Source organism: Alligator mississippiensis, chromosome 10, assembly GCF_030867095.1.
Source record: "Alligator mississippiensis isolate rAllMis1 chromosome 10, rAllMis1, whole genome shotgun sequence".
Lineage (NCBI taxonomy): Eukaryota > Metazoa > Chordata > Crocodylia > Alligatoridae > Alligator > Alligator mississippiensis.
Window position 1 is genome coordinate 74,826,614 of NC_081833.1, and position 14,192 is coordinate 74,840,805.

At 45.4% G+C, this 14,192-nt stretch overlaps 1 protein-coding gene across 1 annotated transcript in view; it reads left to right on the plus strand.

Moving 5' to 3' along the window:
* The window catches only part of ZNF469 (zinc finger protein 469), a 365,046-nt gene that overhangs the window by 126,907 nt on the left and 223,947 nt on the right, over window positions 1-14,192 (plus strand). Inside the window, exon 8 of the mRNA XM_019491171.2 lies at window positions 11,965-12,098. The gene's annotated coding sequence lies outside the window, so the exon portion shown is untranslated. The remainder of the gene's footprint in view (window positions 1-11,964; window positions 12,099-14,192) is intronic.

Genomic DNA, 14,192 nt, shown 5'->3' on the forward strand with positions numbered 1-14,192 from the left:
CATGCGGCCAAAGCGATTTCTGGGCGTGCAGGGTAGTTTTAGGCAAAGCATTTAGGCAGAGCTGGAGAGCCAACTGCCCTGGGATATGGGCAGCTCCCTCCTTTTTTTAGAGCCCCGAAAAGACGGAGACCTCGTTACCCGTTTCAAGGGTAACGCAGAAAAGGATTCATATGTGGGAGCTCATTCTGCTGACCTGACATTAGGGTTCAAGGGCAGACTTGCAATGGCCTGGAGATCCCCTATTCCCTCATTGCCACAATACAGGACATTGGGGGAGCTTCCTCTTAGCTTCCCTCTCCCTGCCTTTCTCTGACCTAGGAGGGTTGTGTTCGTAGTCCTTTGTGGCATCCCATTCATAAGTCTCAGGTCCAGGCGATACCTGATCGGGGATAGGAGGATTGCACCTCATCTGTCCTGTTTCTGCACAGAGACACCTGGAAGAAATCATCCTTTGCTGGAAAGTGTAGGCAAGTAAAACCACCCCGAATCTTGTTATTTTTTTTGATGACCCTTTGGTGTGGGAAGGAAGCAAGAGACTATGGAGAATTTTACTCCCTTTGGGAGTTGCTTAAAATAAAGTTATGCAAACAAAGGGACACGTTTGCTGCCGATTCATCCCAAAGTTTTAAATCTTGCTGATGGGCCTGGAATGGAAACGCATAAAAATACACTAGTAGATTTGCTTGGCACCTGGTACTATGGAAAACCAAATTCAAACCCCCTTTCCTCTGGAAACCAGAGTTCCTTTCATGACAGGAGCTCTCTTCTTCATTATGTACCTGTCTCTGGATTCGATAGCTGCTTTTCCGAACCTGGGGACCAAATAAGAGATGGAAACAGGCATGATTTGGATCTCGACTCTCAGTGGATGCTATCTAAAGTCCAACGCTTCCTTTAGAATAAGGAAAAATGGGGCAATTTTGTTTCAATAGAAAAAATGTGTTGCAAATGGAAAAGCCTCGTTAAACATGCCCAAACATGACTCAGTTTTGACTCAGCCCTTATTCAGACAAAATTCCCTGTGGGAATGGTTGTGATTTCACAAATGTTGGTGCAAAACAGGAGGAATCCCTTTGAAGACGCCGGAATGATACCAGCATGTCATTGGAAATGGCATCACTCTAGCCCCGCATAAGATCTGGCCCGTTGATCCGATTTCGTTGCTCCTTTTACCACAGTCACGTTCTAAAACTAGTGATTAGAGAACGAAGTTTTCCTCCAGTGAAAAATACCAACAGAAGTGCCTTTTTTTTTTAATGTTGTTGAATGTTTGGAGGGTTTTGTTGTGGTGGCAAGCCCCCAAATTGAAAGTTTGCAGGTTCTCAAGCATCAAAACTGGAAATTTTTCAGCCAGTGGGTTTTGCATGTTTCTGTGAGAATCTGTCAATGCTTGAAGAAAACAGATTATTTTTCTAATGACGTTCCATTACAAAGTTGTTTTCCATTTGGCAGAAAGCACCGACAATTTGGTTTTGTTTCCATCAGTTCGACTGTGTGGTTATAAAGTATTTCTGTTGTGGAAGTTGCTCCAGATTTTAGGCAGGTATTGGGCTCCAGTTGTGCAAAGCACTATGCACCTAGTCGGGCTTTCAAAAGTGCCTCCTAGGTTAGGCTGTCTAAATCGGATCAAAGCAAGTTGAAAATCCCTCCAAGTGCTTCAGTGCATCTTTAAGTGCTTGAACAGCTTTGCAAATCTGGCTTTTGAGAGCTGAAGCCTCATTTAAATTCAGTGACACCGGGAACATCAATCCCAAAGTGACTTTTGAAAATGGGGCTTAGGCTGTAATGGTGCCTATTTGCTTTTGCAGATTTTCCCCTTGGGTTTTATGTATATTCCTGTCTATAGAAAATGATTCTCCCTGCATAAGCTGCAAGCTGTTTTTGGCCAGGCTTGCTCTTAGTGGATGCTAACACGTATCTAGGTTGGGGATCTATGCTTTTTTTTTTTTTTTTTCCCCTTGCCTATAAAGTGTTTGTGATACCCTTAGTGAAAGCAATAATCTCCAAAGAGCGTGAAATAATTGGAGTCTTGAAAGTTTTGGTTAAACCCATAAAAAAACAACAAATATGAGGCAGCCAGCACACAGCAGGTACCAGGACACTAACTGCCAGTTCCCAGCTATAAAAACACACCACTCGTACAGTTCACACAACAGGCACAGATGCAGTGTTAACGGCTGCCAGTGGGGAAGGGAAAAACAACCATTTGGATGCGAGCGGACTGGAGCTGCGCATATCTTCCCCGAAACAAAAATAGTAGCTCAGAATGCAGTCGGAGCTCTTCTGGCAAGAGGAACCTATGGATGGGAAGCACATTAGTATATTTTGCCGGTCTGGAGTGCACAAGTGTTATTGTGACCACTGAAATCATGGCAGGGAGCATAGTGCATAACTTACAGACCGCCCGGCACGATTTTGACCCCCCATTAGTGTAAATCAGGGCAGAAGGCAATGCAGTTCCACCAGTGTGAACCAGAATGTCTGTCCATCCCAAGAGTGGTATTTGGATATCTAGACTATTAAATGGACCTGGACCAAAACCCCCGGATCTGAACTCTGTGGAAGTTCAAATTCAAATGCAAATTTTGCAGCTGCACCCTATTGTCCCTGAGCTCAATCAAACCCAAGCTCTGAGCCACCCACAAGCTTAATGAAAGTTTAGATTCAGATCAGGTCATCCTGGCTTGGGGCCAGTCGTTAAACACACGCACAGGGTGGGTCTGAGTCTCCTCTCGCTGGCATACATGCAGAGTTGCTCCAGTAAAGTGAATTGAGTTTCCCAGAGGTCAAACTAGTGTAAATGAGACGAGGCTCTGAAGCAAGGGAGCCAACATTTAACACTGACCAAGAGCTTTGGTGGAGCCTGAGACAAGATGGGGATGGATTGCCAAGGCACATTGTTGGGGAATGTGAAGATGGAGAATGACTATTTTTCATGTCAGCCTCAGCCCACATCTTGCAGTGCTATGAAAGCTGAGACTTGCAAAGAGAAATGCAAGTGCCAACCAATAAATTAACTGCTTGAGCAACCGTGCATATGGACCGCTCTTTAGTGAGAGGACAGCTTCTGCAAACCAGCGGGAGAACTTTCTACTGGAAGCCCGAGGTGGGCAAATCCATGGGAAACGTGCTTTTGTTTCCACAGCCAGTTGCTATGTGGCTTCACAAGGACAGATGGCAATGAAACGGCTCAGCTGACAGCAGTATATGTCTCAAAGGAAGCTGTGTGCTGACCACAACTGGGCAGCGAGACCCCTCCTGGGACTGTGCTTTGTTCTTATTGCCCTGCGTGGTCACAGCTTTGTTGTATAGTATTGGGTTGTGACTTAACCATCAATGTATTAGCTTCCTTATCTGCCAAAGTGGGATAATATTTAGTACAAGGCCCTTGAAATGGGGGGAGACAAAGGAGTCGGGTATACCACATGCTGGAGAGATTCCTTATTCTGAAGGTAGATCCCTGGCTCTCAAGTTTGGAGGCTAAGGAACATCATTTCTACTGCATGGGCACCTGTACACACCACAGGTTTTAATCCTTATTAAATTAAATAGGTTTATAAAATTTAAACTTGTTTATTTTGGAACGTCACATCGGTGTTTACACACACTAGGTTTTCAAACAAATTAAGCCTGGGAGCATTGCATCTGTGTTTACCCTCACTAGGTTTTTGAAGGAAGTAATTAAGCCGGGTCCCTGGCCGGCACTGCAGGAGAGCGGGACAGTCCAGTACTGCCCCCAGCCCAGGGTCCCCCCCATTTCCCCATGGCCATGCCCTGCCATGCAGCTATGGAAGCAGGGAGCTGGCAAACCACACAAGAAAAAAAAGCGGAAGCAATTTGAAAGTGAAAGCAATTTGTAGGGATAAACTACAGAAAAGTTGCAATGCCATCTGACTCGTTACAGGTCTTTGAGTGCCTTTGTGTTTGCATGCAACGAATCCATGGACATGGCTCTTTAATTCCCAGTGAGCCAAACTAAACTGTGTCTGAGGAGCCTTAGTTTAATGCACAAGGAACTCTTTTAAAGTGTCTCAAAATCCCACTCGTGCAAACAGACACGCAATTGGAGCGGATGAAAGTGCAAAAATCGTGGCATGTACATGAGCCCCATCAGCATTGGCTGGGATTAAGATATTAAGGAATGATTTCAGGCTGCACTGTGCTTATCAAACCGGGGAGACGCAGTCCATATAGAGAGCCCAGCCCTTAGCAGAGAGCGTGCAGGCGCGAGGCATCGCAGAAGTATTTGTTAATTAAAATGTTTGTTTTCCTACTGAAATTTTTCAATATTTCTTTTGCCACAAAGGAAAATATTATCTATGTTTTTCATAGAGGACGTTTCCCCCTCCCCTGCCTTCCAGCTCTCACCAGTTCTAGACTGTTTCCTGGTATAAAATATTGTCAAGTGTTAATATTTAACATCAATATGTCCTGTAGATCGTACGCTCCCTGGTTTTCTCTTTCTTTCTTTCAAAATTGGAAATATTTCAGCTAGTGAGCTTTTAATGTTTCAGGGAGAATCTGACAATGTTTGAAGAAAACAAATTATTGTTTTAAAGGATATTTAATTACAATGTTGTTTTCCATTTGACAAAAAGTACCAACAGTTTGGGGTTTTTTTCCCATCAGCTTGACACTTTTGTTATAAATTATCTCTGTTGTGGTAGAAGCTCCAGATCTTAGGCAGGTATTGGGCTCCAAAGCACTTCACACCTAGTGGTGCTTTCAAAAGTACCTCCTAGGTTAGGCCATCTAAATCGGATCAAACCAAGTTGAAAATCCCTCTAAGCGCTTCAGTGCATCTTTAAGTGCTTGAACAGCTTTGCATATATGGCTTTGGAGAGCTGAAGCCACATTTAAATTCAGTGACACTGGGAACATCCAAAGTGACTTTTGAAAATGGGGCTTAGGCTCTGATGGTGCCTATTTTTTTTTTGCAGGGTTCCCCCTTGGGTTTTATGTATATAAAACAGCATCCTGTTTTTCTTGATTTGGGACTTCCCATTTCCAAAGAAACACAGAGCTCCTTAGTTTGAACAAACATTTTCAGCTCTGTAGGAAGTTCGGAGAGTCCGTTACATCGGTGTGATCTGACAACAGACCAAACCGGTTTCTACCAAGCCGTCCTTGTCCGGAGAATGGGCGAGACCAGACAGGAGGCAGGCGGGTATGGTTGTCATGAGGTGGCATGGTACGCTTCAAGTTTCCCATTTGCTATAGGAAACCAACTCCTTTTTGCAAAGGAACCAAGCAAACTGGATTTGGCTTCCCTACCCACATGTGCGATAGGATGCAGATTTGGAGACCAAATAGCAACCCAAACACTTCCCCCTCTCAGGATTTTGAATCACTCTGTAGTAACCGCAGGCTCTCTCACACGGTGTTCGATTGCCAAGTTGAGATCCCTCGTGCAATTCTTAGTTAGGAGGGCCAGCGTGCTAAATATGGCTCTTACTTCATTTTTTTTTTCATTCTGCAGTTTCCTGGAGAGCAATCTATTTTTCAAACACCTTTTCATATACTGTGCTCTCAGGATCCGCGCAGTTCAAGTTCCCCTACCGTGGAACACGCTCTTGGCATGTCCCTCGTCTCTCTTTCCTCAGGCTGCTCCTAACGGGGTGCCTGAGCTTTTTGCCACGGTGGTTTACCTCCCTGTGCTTCATCTCCCTTCATAGCTATCTTCATGTAGCAACATCCCTTTGCCATGCGTGGATTGATTTATTTTGCTCCATGTGCAATCGATCTCCGTGTCCATTAGCTTTTGTTCTTGGACTGTGTCACTGAAATGCTTCTGGAAGAAAAATTCTCCAATTGCAAGGAGTTTACATTATTGGGATTTAATCTGCAGGCTTTTTATTTGGGGATCTCGCTGTTTTCCCAGATGGGGAAAAAGACTGTGGTGTCAACCTGCGTGGCTTTGGGAGCCCCGTACGCATTTGATGGGCCTTGCTTCTAAAAATGCGCTATTTTTAATGTTCCCTATGTCCAGTTATGCAGGCTGGGCAAAACAGATAGCAGAGGGCATGTCTACACGAGACACTAGACGTGCATTTAGACTAATTCTACTGTGCATTAAGGTGGCATGCAAAAAGCATGCTACTGTGTAGTAGACTTAGTATAACATGCATTTAGCATCACTAAAAAATTGTTCATCATCACAGTAGCGCTGATTATGGCGCATTAAGTTAATACCTGTGATTACAGGCATAAACTTAATGCGCCATAATTATGGTGCATTGATGAACATGTAGACGTGCCCATTAATGATGCGTACACACTAGCAATTACCTGATGGTGTAACGTGGACTTCTAACCATTGACCTCTGCTGAATGAATCCGACCTACCCACATGACCGATAACAGCCCTGCAAAACTTTTCTCCAATGCCTTTGAGTGCTTTTTTTTTTTTCATTTCTGAAGACTGAGCAAATATCATTTGTTTCCTGATTCTCCTCATCTGAGCAAGTTCATTTCTAGGCTTTGTGCTTAAACATTGCTTTTCTGTTAGCAAAGGGCTCTTTAAATATGTTCCCATCAAGCGCCTGCAAAACATTCAGAGGGGATATGAAGCCTGGTATTATTATAGCTGTTGTGATGGCGGTTCTCTTCTAGCTGTTAATAGAGGTCTATGGGTTTGAGGCAGAGGACCCTGACTAGATCAAGGTGATTTTTTTTTTTGGATGAATAGTTTATTCACTGAGAAATGCTGTTTTGGGTAGGGGGGACATTATTTCCTGAATTTGGCACAAGTTGCAGCTGAAAAAAAAAATGAAAATCAATTTTGAATGTCAGAATATTCTGAAATGAAATATTCTGATTTTTGTTTTAAGTCAAAAAAAATGGGAAAAAAGCCCTCTAATAAAAGGAAATGTTTGAATGAAACATTCTGGTCAACCTGCAGAGACGCCTGCTCCAGCCTTTCCCAGGAAAATGATGTTTTTTGGCCAGAATGAAACTTTTAAAGGATTTTTCTGTCCTGCCAGTGAATTAAGCAATACATCGATGAATGGTAAAGCTCCCCCAAACCAAAACCATCAGTGATTTGCACTGCTGTAGCCTTCACATGTATTCTTCATGATGTGTTTCATCTCTGCCTCTCTTTCTCCGCTGGAAAAATGGGGAGGGTAACACCTGTGTCCGACTGTGGGGATGCACGGATCCGTGTTTGCACACTGCTTACATATGAAGCTTGATTTTGAGCCACGGGCTGCCTCTCGATTCATCTGCTCCCAAACCTAGAGCTGGTTTCAGTGGGAGAAGAACATGTCCATCCAGTGCCCGCTCCTTTTCCAGTGGAGTCAATGGGAACTTTACCATTGTCAGGGGTGTATTTGTATCTGTGCTCATCTGAGACAAAAAAGAAATGCAAAACTCTAGCCCTCTTGGTTCAGAGATGATATCTTTCATTAGACCAACTAAAATTATTTTTTTCCTGCAGAAAAAGATTTTTTTGCAATTTCTTCGTTGGTCTAATAAAAGGTATCATCTCTGAACCAAGAGATCTAAAGTTTTGCATTTCTTTTACCAATGCCAGGGTATTCTGGGGTGCCACCAGATCCTTTGAAGGGTGCTGTGAGGTATGGAGGGAGCAGATGAGGCTTGTCCCTGTCTGGATGATCCTCCATCCTTACTGCCCAGCCCCTACATAAGGAGGTAAAACACTGTAATCTATACAATTTGTATAGATTGAATGGCTGCCAGTTAAGACAATCAATGCATATTATGATTATATTATAAATGAATTATAATATATATAATTAATCAATTCTAATGATGAATGTAAATAAATTAAGTTATATTAACATTATTATAAATTGATTTTTGAACCTGGTGGCCATACAGTTCACAACGGTCATGGAGGGGTGTCTTGAGGCTCAGGAGGGGGCACTTCAAACCCAGTGCCTTGAGTCCAGAAAGGTTGAGAGCCACCCCTCGACAGACGGCAGGTCCGATCCTCCCATAGCCCTGCAGTTACTTCACGAAGGTTAGATGGTGCAGCTTTGAACGGCGCAATTCGTTGCCTGCCAAGGCAGATTTATATCCTTTCAATGAGCCCACAAGCTTCCTTATTACCTGGATGGAGAATACTTGACAGAGGAAAAGTGCATTTCCTTTGAGTGGATGCGGTTAGGGTGCAGAGGGACTCTGGCTTCACCGGGTCCTCGTCCCAGATTTATATGTGGGTCTGGAATCGAAACCAGGGCTCCGCCATGGTCTTACTGGCGCCGGGGGAAAGCATACAATGAAGGCTTCATGATGTTGATAGGTTCTTGCATGGTTGGTTAATGTTAATATCCGATGCTTGAGAAAATCAGTGGAAAATGAAAACAGCCAAGTAAATGGCCCAGTAACTATGTAGTGTCCAAGTTACATTGCATTAAAACACCATCCATCATGAAGGTTTGCCTCTGAGCATTCACTAGGCGCATACATTTCCAAAGCCTTAGCAAGTCCAGACAGTACATGTTATTTTGCTGGCCTGCGGTAAACAGAAGGGCACACACAGCTTGGCATTTTTAAATGAGACTCGTCTTGAAACAGCAAATTCAATTGACACTTTATCCTCTTGTTTGTGCTAGATTTTGCACCTCTATAACAGCTGGGGCAAGTGGAGAGAGGGTTTAGGGAAGTCAAAGCCCTGGAGTGTTGTGCTTAAGTGCCATGGTTAAATCAGGATAATTTGGGATCAGGAGCCATGGTTAAATCAGGATAATTTGGGATCAGGAGCCATGGTTAAATCAGGATAATTTGGGATCGGGGGCCATGGTTAAATCAGGATAAGTTGGGATCGGGGGCCATGGTTAAATCAGGATAATTTGGGATCGGGAGTCATGGTTAAATCAGGATAATTTGGGATCAGGAGCCATGGTTAAATCAGGATAATTTGGGATCAGGAGCCATGGTTAAATCAGGATAAGTTGGGATTGGGGGCCATGGTTAAATCAGGATAATTTGGGATCGGGAGTCATGGTTAAATCAGGATAATTTGGGATCGGGAGCCATGGTTAAATCAGGATAACTTGGAATCGGGAGCCATGGTTAAATCAGGTAATTTGGGATCGGGAGCTTTCACTGTTGGTCCCAGTTGTGTCCCCTGCCTGTATAGTGATGTGGCTAGGGCAGTAAACAGTTTGATAATAGTTGATTTTATACTCAGTGCAGTCCTGCTAATGATTTATGGTGGTTATCTGGTCTCCATTAGCACGGTATCTCAATGTCTTTGGCACATTTATCCTGACAACTCCCATGAGAGGTAGGGAAGTCCTAAGTATGCCCATTTTACAGATGGAGAAACTAAGCCACCGAGAGGCTAAATGACTTGCCCTGGTTCACACAGAAAGTGTGTCCCAGAGCCTGGTTTTTCCAAGCCCCAGACTTGTACCAAAACCACTTATGAGATGGACAAGACACTTGAGCAGCACCTCCTAGGAGAAACCCCTCCCAGAGCAAGCAGCTGGCATGGATTTGGGGGTTAGTTACTAGCCCGGGCTGGGGGAGAGCTCACACAGGTAATCATCACAATTGGGAAGCTCATTAGATGCAGCTGGGTCTGTTCAGGCTCAGCACTTTAAAGAAGGGTGGATTAATTAAGGTACTGACATACCTCTAGGGGAGTTTGCCTGCTAGGAGCTTGGGTGGGGAGCGCTGGGAAAAGCAGGAGCCGTGCTGTTGGGTGTGTGTGAGCTTGCTGCTGGAAAACTTGCATGCAGGGAGAAAGGGAAGGCAGCCAAAGAGGCTACGTTTGCGGCAACCTGGTCTAAGCTGTGATAAATGCTCTCTGGGGAGGGTGGTTTGTGCCCAGAATGGGCAGTGCGATGTCATGGGTTTGGGTGAGTATCCAAAGTACAGAGGTGTCACCTGTACCCGGGTATGTGTGTGGCACGTGTGTACACCTTGTGCACCTTGGTGTAAAGGAAACCACGTGGTTCTGCATGCCTGACACTGGTTGCTAGCTTCAGCCCCTGCTCTCGGGAGTGGCTCCTCTCTACTCCACCGTCTCATCAGCAAGGATCCAGGTTTTCTTGGATTAAAATATAATCCCCACTTTTAGGGTTAAAAACCATAATCCAAAATCCACATTTCTGTGATCAAAGTTAAATACCACTAGATATATCTATATCTATACACACACATAGATACACATACCTATCTATCTATCTATCTATTCATCTATAGATAGATATGTGTATCTATATATAAATAGACTGATAGATATGTGTGTGCATATACATAGATAGATGTGTGTATGTGTGTATAGATAGATATGTGTGTGTGTATATATAGATAAATAGATATAGATACATAGATAGATATGTGTATATGTGTGTGTGTGTGTGTGTATAGATAGCTATGTGTGTGTGCGTGTGGTGGGGTGGGGGTGGGGGTGTCTTCCCCTGCTATTCAGCATGGGGCTTCCCATGGGATTGTCAGACTTGCCTCTCTTTGTGCACATCCAGCTCATGGGCATGCAGCTGATGCACCAGCACCTCCAGACTTTGAACAAGTGGGCATTTTCCCTTGAAGTCCCAGTCCTGTGGGTGCAGTTTCATATTGCTAGGGGCTGAAAGGACCTTATAGATCATTGGGTCTAGCCCCCCTGCACGTGGGCAGGGAAGACTGCTGGTGCAGTTAGCAGCATCTAACAAAGCTCATGCCTGCAAATGGAAATTGGGGTCCCAAAACAGCCCCTCCACGCGGCTGCTCCTGAACTAGGAGGAAGTTCCTATTGGCCTCTTTCCTTCCATATTTACAGCAGATCTTTATTAATTTTGTAGCTGCTGGGCATGTGGGAGCCCTTTGCACCCGTAGCTTATGTGTGCTTCCAACTAAAGCACCCTCCAGCTCTTCAGCACACCCAGCATGACGGCACAGATGAATGATTATGTGTTAATTATTTACACATGCACTTCATATCCCTGACTATACATCTTTTGTGTGTGTGCGCGTGCCTTTACACCGTAAAGAATATACTTCCAAATCCTCACGTAGCACGAGAACATTAAAACAAAACAAAAAAGAGAAAGGAAAAAAGAAAAGAAGAAAACCCCAAACCCCGTAAAAATCTCAAATGCCTGTTTCGAAACAGCGCTGACTTTCCCTGAGCGTGGTGAAAACAAACAGATGTTCTCAAAGGCCACGGTGACCTGGAAACTATTAATTAGGTAGTGAGTGAAAGAGGAGATTGCAGTGTTTGGATTGCCTTTAAGGATAATTATTTTTATCCTCTACTGATGTAGCGCAGGACAGCTGCCTAACACCAACCTGCAACTGGGTGGAACAGAGAGAGGAGCTGTAGGGAGGTGGAAAGAAAGGAGTTTGCCCCTTCCGAACGAGGTGACCGGTGGGACCCAACCAAGTGACTCATGTCAGCGTTTCAGCAAAGTCTGGGCACTTGGACAACCAAAATGTCAGCTTATGCCATCCAAAGAGTGAAAAATGGCAATGCAAAAGGTGGCTGAGGAGCCCCAAGGGCCAGGCTGGACCTTTCTCTGTCCCTAGACCTGGACCCAACTCCAAATCCACCCTCCGTTGCAATTCCTCTGCACCCTTTTACACTTACTAATTTCACTGGCAATGCTAACGTCTCACCCAGCGTGTGCAGGCATTTCTCATGATATATCCCGCTCCATTTTGCAAGTGGGAATGTTATATGGGCCCAGTGCTACACGATTCAAGGTACCTTCGACTCATATGAGCCTTAGTGATTACCGAGGCCTCTTAAACTCAGTGCCTGCAAGGGAAGATTGAGAAAGAGCCGGATTTTATCCAAACTGGATTGGACCCTGGCATTCAGCAGTAAAAGCAATGACCAGGGCTGTCTCCGGAGTTAGAGTATGAATGCATCGCTCAGCTTCAAACAGATTAGAGCTCGATGGGGCAGATCAGTGGGGTTTGGTTCATGCCCTTCCCTTTGCAGATTTCTTGAGTATTAAAGAATTTCCTGTTTTGTCTTAATTCCTTTAGGTTCCCAGGAGGCTTCTGCTGCCCGTCCAACCAACCGGCAAATGGCAATGCACGCGTGAAACGGAAATTTCTTGCAGAAAACCACCTTGTCGACCTGTGCTGCAGCTAGCCCCAAAGAGAGACTGTCCTACAAGGTTTGTGATGTGTAATGCCGAGATGGTAGTGCAGGAGATGGCAATATTCACTTGCATTTAAAAAAAAAAATGTTGGTTCAGCTAATGCTTGGCCCTTTTCTATCTGGTTTCTGCCAGGGTTTGCATGAGTAGGTCTTTGAGGAGCGACTGCTCTGTATTTATCTGCAAGCAAAGGTATTTTTGATGGAAGTGGGTACTTACCAGTCAGGGAGGAAATGATTTCACCCTGTTTAATAAAATGTTGGTCAGTCAGAGAGCAGAAACAAGGGTAAGTGACTGTGTAGCAGCCAGAGAGCAGAGAAAAAGGTGTGTGACTATGTAGGAAGAAAATAAGCAGCGATATAGCTGGCGCGAAGGAAGTATAAAGAACCCGTCGGCTGTACAATAGAGGGAAAGACTGGTCCACTAACAAAGCAAAGTAGTAAAAATCCAGTTCAGCTTATGGGTGCACCTGGAAAGAGAACAGGGCCTGGTAGGAACAAACAGTTTGCTTTCTTGTCCTTGGAGAACAACGATGTACTGTGTACCCACCCCACTGCCTTCCCTGGCTCCTTCCTTGCACCCACCCATTTGGCACCAGCCACTAATTAGTGTTGCAATAACCAAGCTTTTTCCTCGGGGTGCATTGCTTTTGTCTGTCCTTGCTGTGCAGTTGGTTACTGGACCAGCCGCTGTTCTGCTCAAAGGCAGAGGGGCTTGCTTGCTGAGCTGCCCTGCGAGACTGCCAAGCTCAGGGACAGCCTTGTTAGGAGCAGAAGGGGTCTGCCGCAGGGAGCCAGGCATCAGGAACTCCTCAAACTGGATGCACTGAAGTAATGAGGATGGGAAATGGGTTACAAAGAGCTTCCTACTTTCAGTCCAGCCTTTTCCTTCAGCTAAGATTAGAGCAGAGAAGTACAAATAACATGCATGCAGCACCTTTTGTCTCCGATACCTCCATTTTAGAGATGGGGAAACTGAGGCACCCAGCAAGTCTGTGGCTGAGTCATGAATAGAAGCAGGACAGGTGACTTCTAACAACCTGCCCCCACCATCCAGCCACATTGGCCCCTCCAGTTTAAGCTGCCATTTTTCATGAGAAAACCTCTCTGTTGCAATGTCGGGCTACGCAGAGGAAGAGGGACTTTAACTCCAGCACTTAAACAGTGCTCCCTCTGCTCAGCTGAGAGCGAGGGCTTATCTAGGCTCCCTGTTAAATGGGCTGTGCTCGTTTGCTCCTGTCGTTTGCATGCTCTGCAGCTCCCCCAGCCTTTAGCTGCATCCTGAGCTGCCAGGGTCCTGTGGTTAGGAGCCTTAGGATCGTGGAAGTGAGAGATTCATAGATGTTAGGGTCGGAAGGGACCTCAATAGATCATCGAGTCCAACCCCTGCATAGGCAGTTCATTCAGATGAATGAACCCCCTGCATAGGCATCACTCAGATGAACTTGGCTTGTCTCAGAGGAGTTGGGAGTGTGTTATGGGACGTCAGCTGCCTAATCTTGGATATGGCTGTGGCTGCTATGCAGGGGAGTAGGTCCAAATATCTGCCAGGAAGGAGGAGAGAGCAGCTCTGCACCTAGCAGAGGATGCACAACTAGTGCTAGTTAGCTGCACAGGGGTTAGTCAGGGTTGAGTTCACTGCTGATCCTTTTTCAGTATTGTGGTGGTGGGTCATGGAGGAGGTAGGACTGAGCTTATCCTACCCAACCGAGTCCACCGACCTGTTCCAGAGGTGGGAGCTTTGCAGTTAGGCTGCTCCAGACTCATGCCCCGTGTCTGCCAGAGACCACTACTAGAGACCAATGGTTTGAGAGCGAGTGATATCCGTCTACATGAGTTGCGGTCTGGCCCACCGGATAGGAGACTAGACTGGAGCTAGACTCTTCTCAGTTGGAGCCAGTGGTGGCAGGTGACAGAACAAGGAGCAATGGTCGCAAGCTGCTGTAAGGGAAGATGAGGTTGGATATTGGGAAAAACTTTTCACTAGGAGGGTGGTGAAGCACTGGAACAGGTTACCCAGAGAGGTGGTGGACGCTCCATCCTTGGAGGTTTTCAAAACCCAGCTAGACACAGCCTTGGCTGGGATGATGTGGTTGGGGCTGGTCCTGCTTGG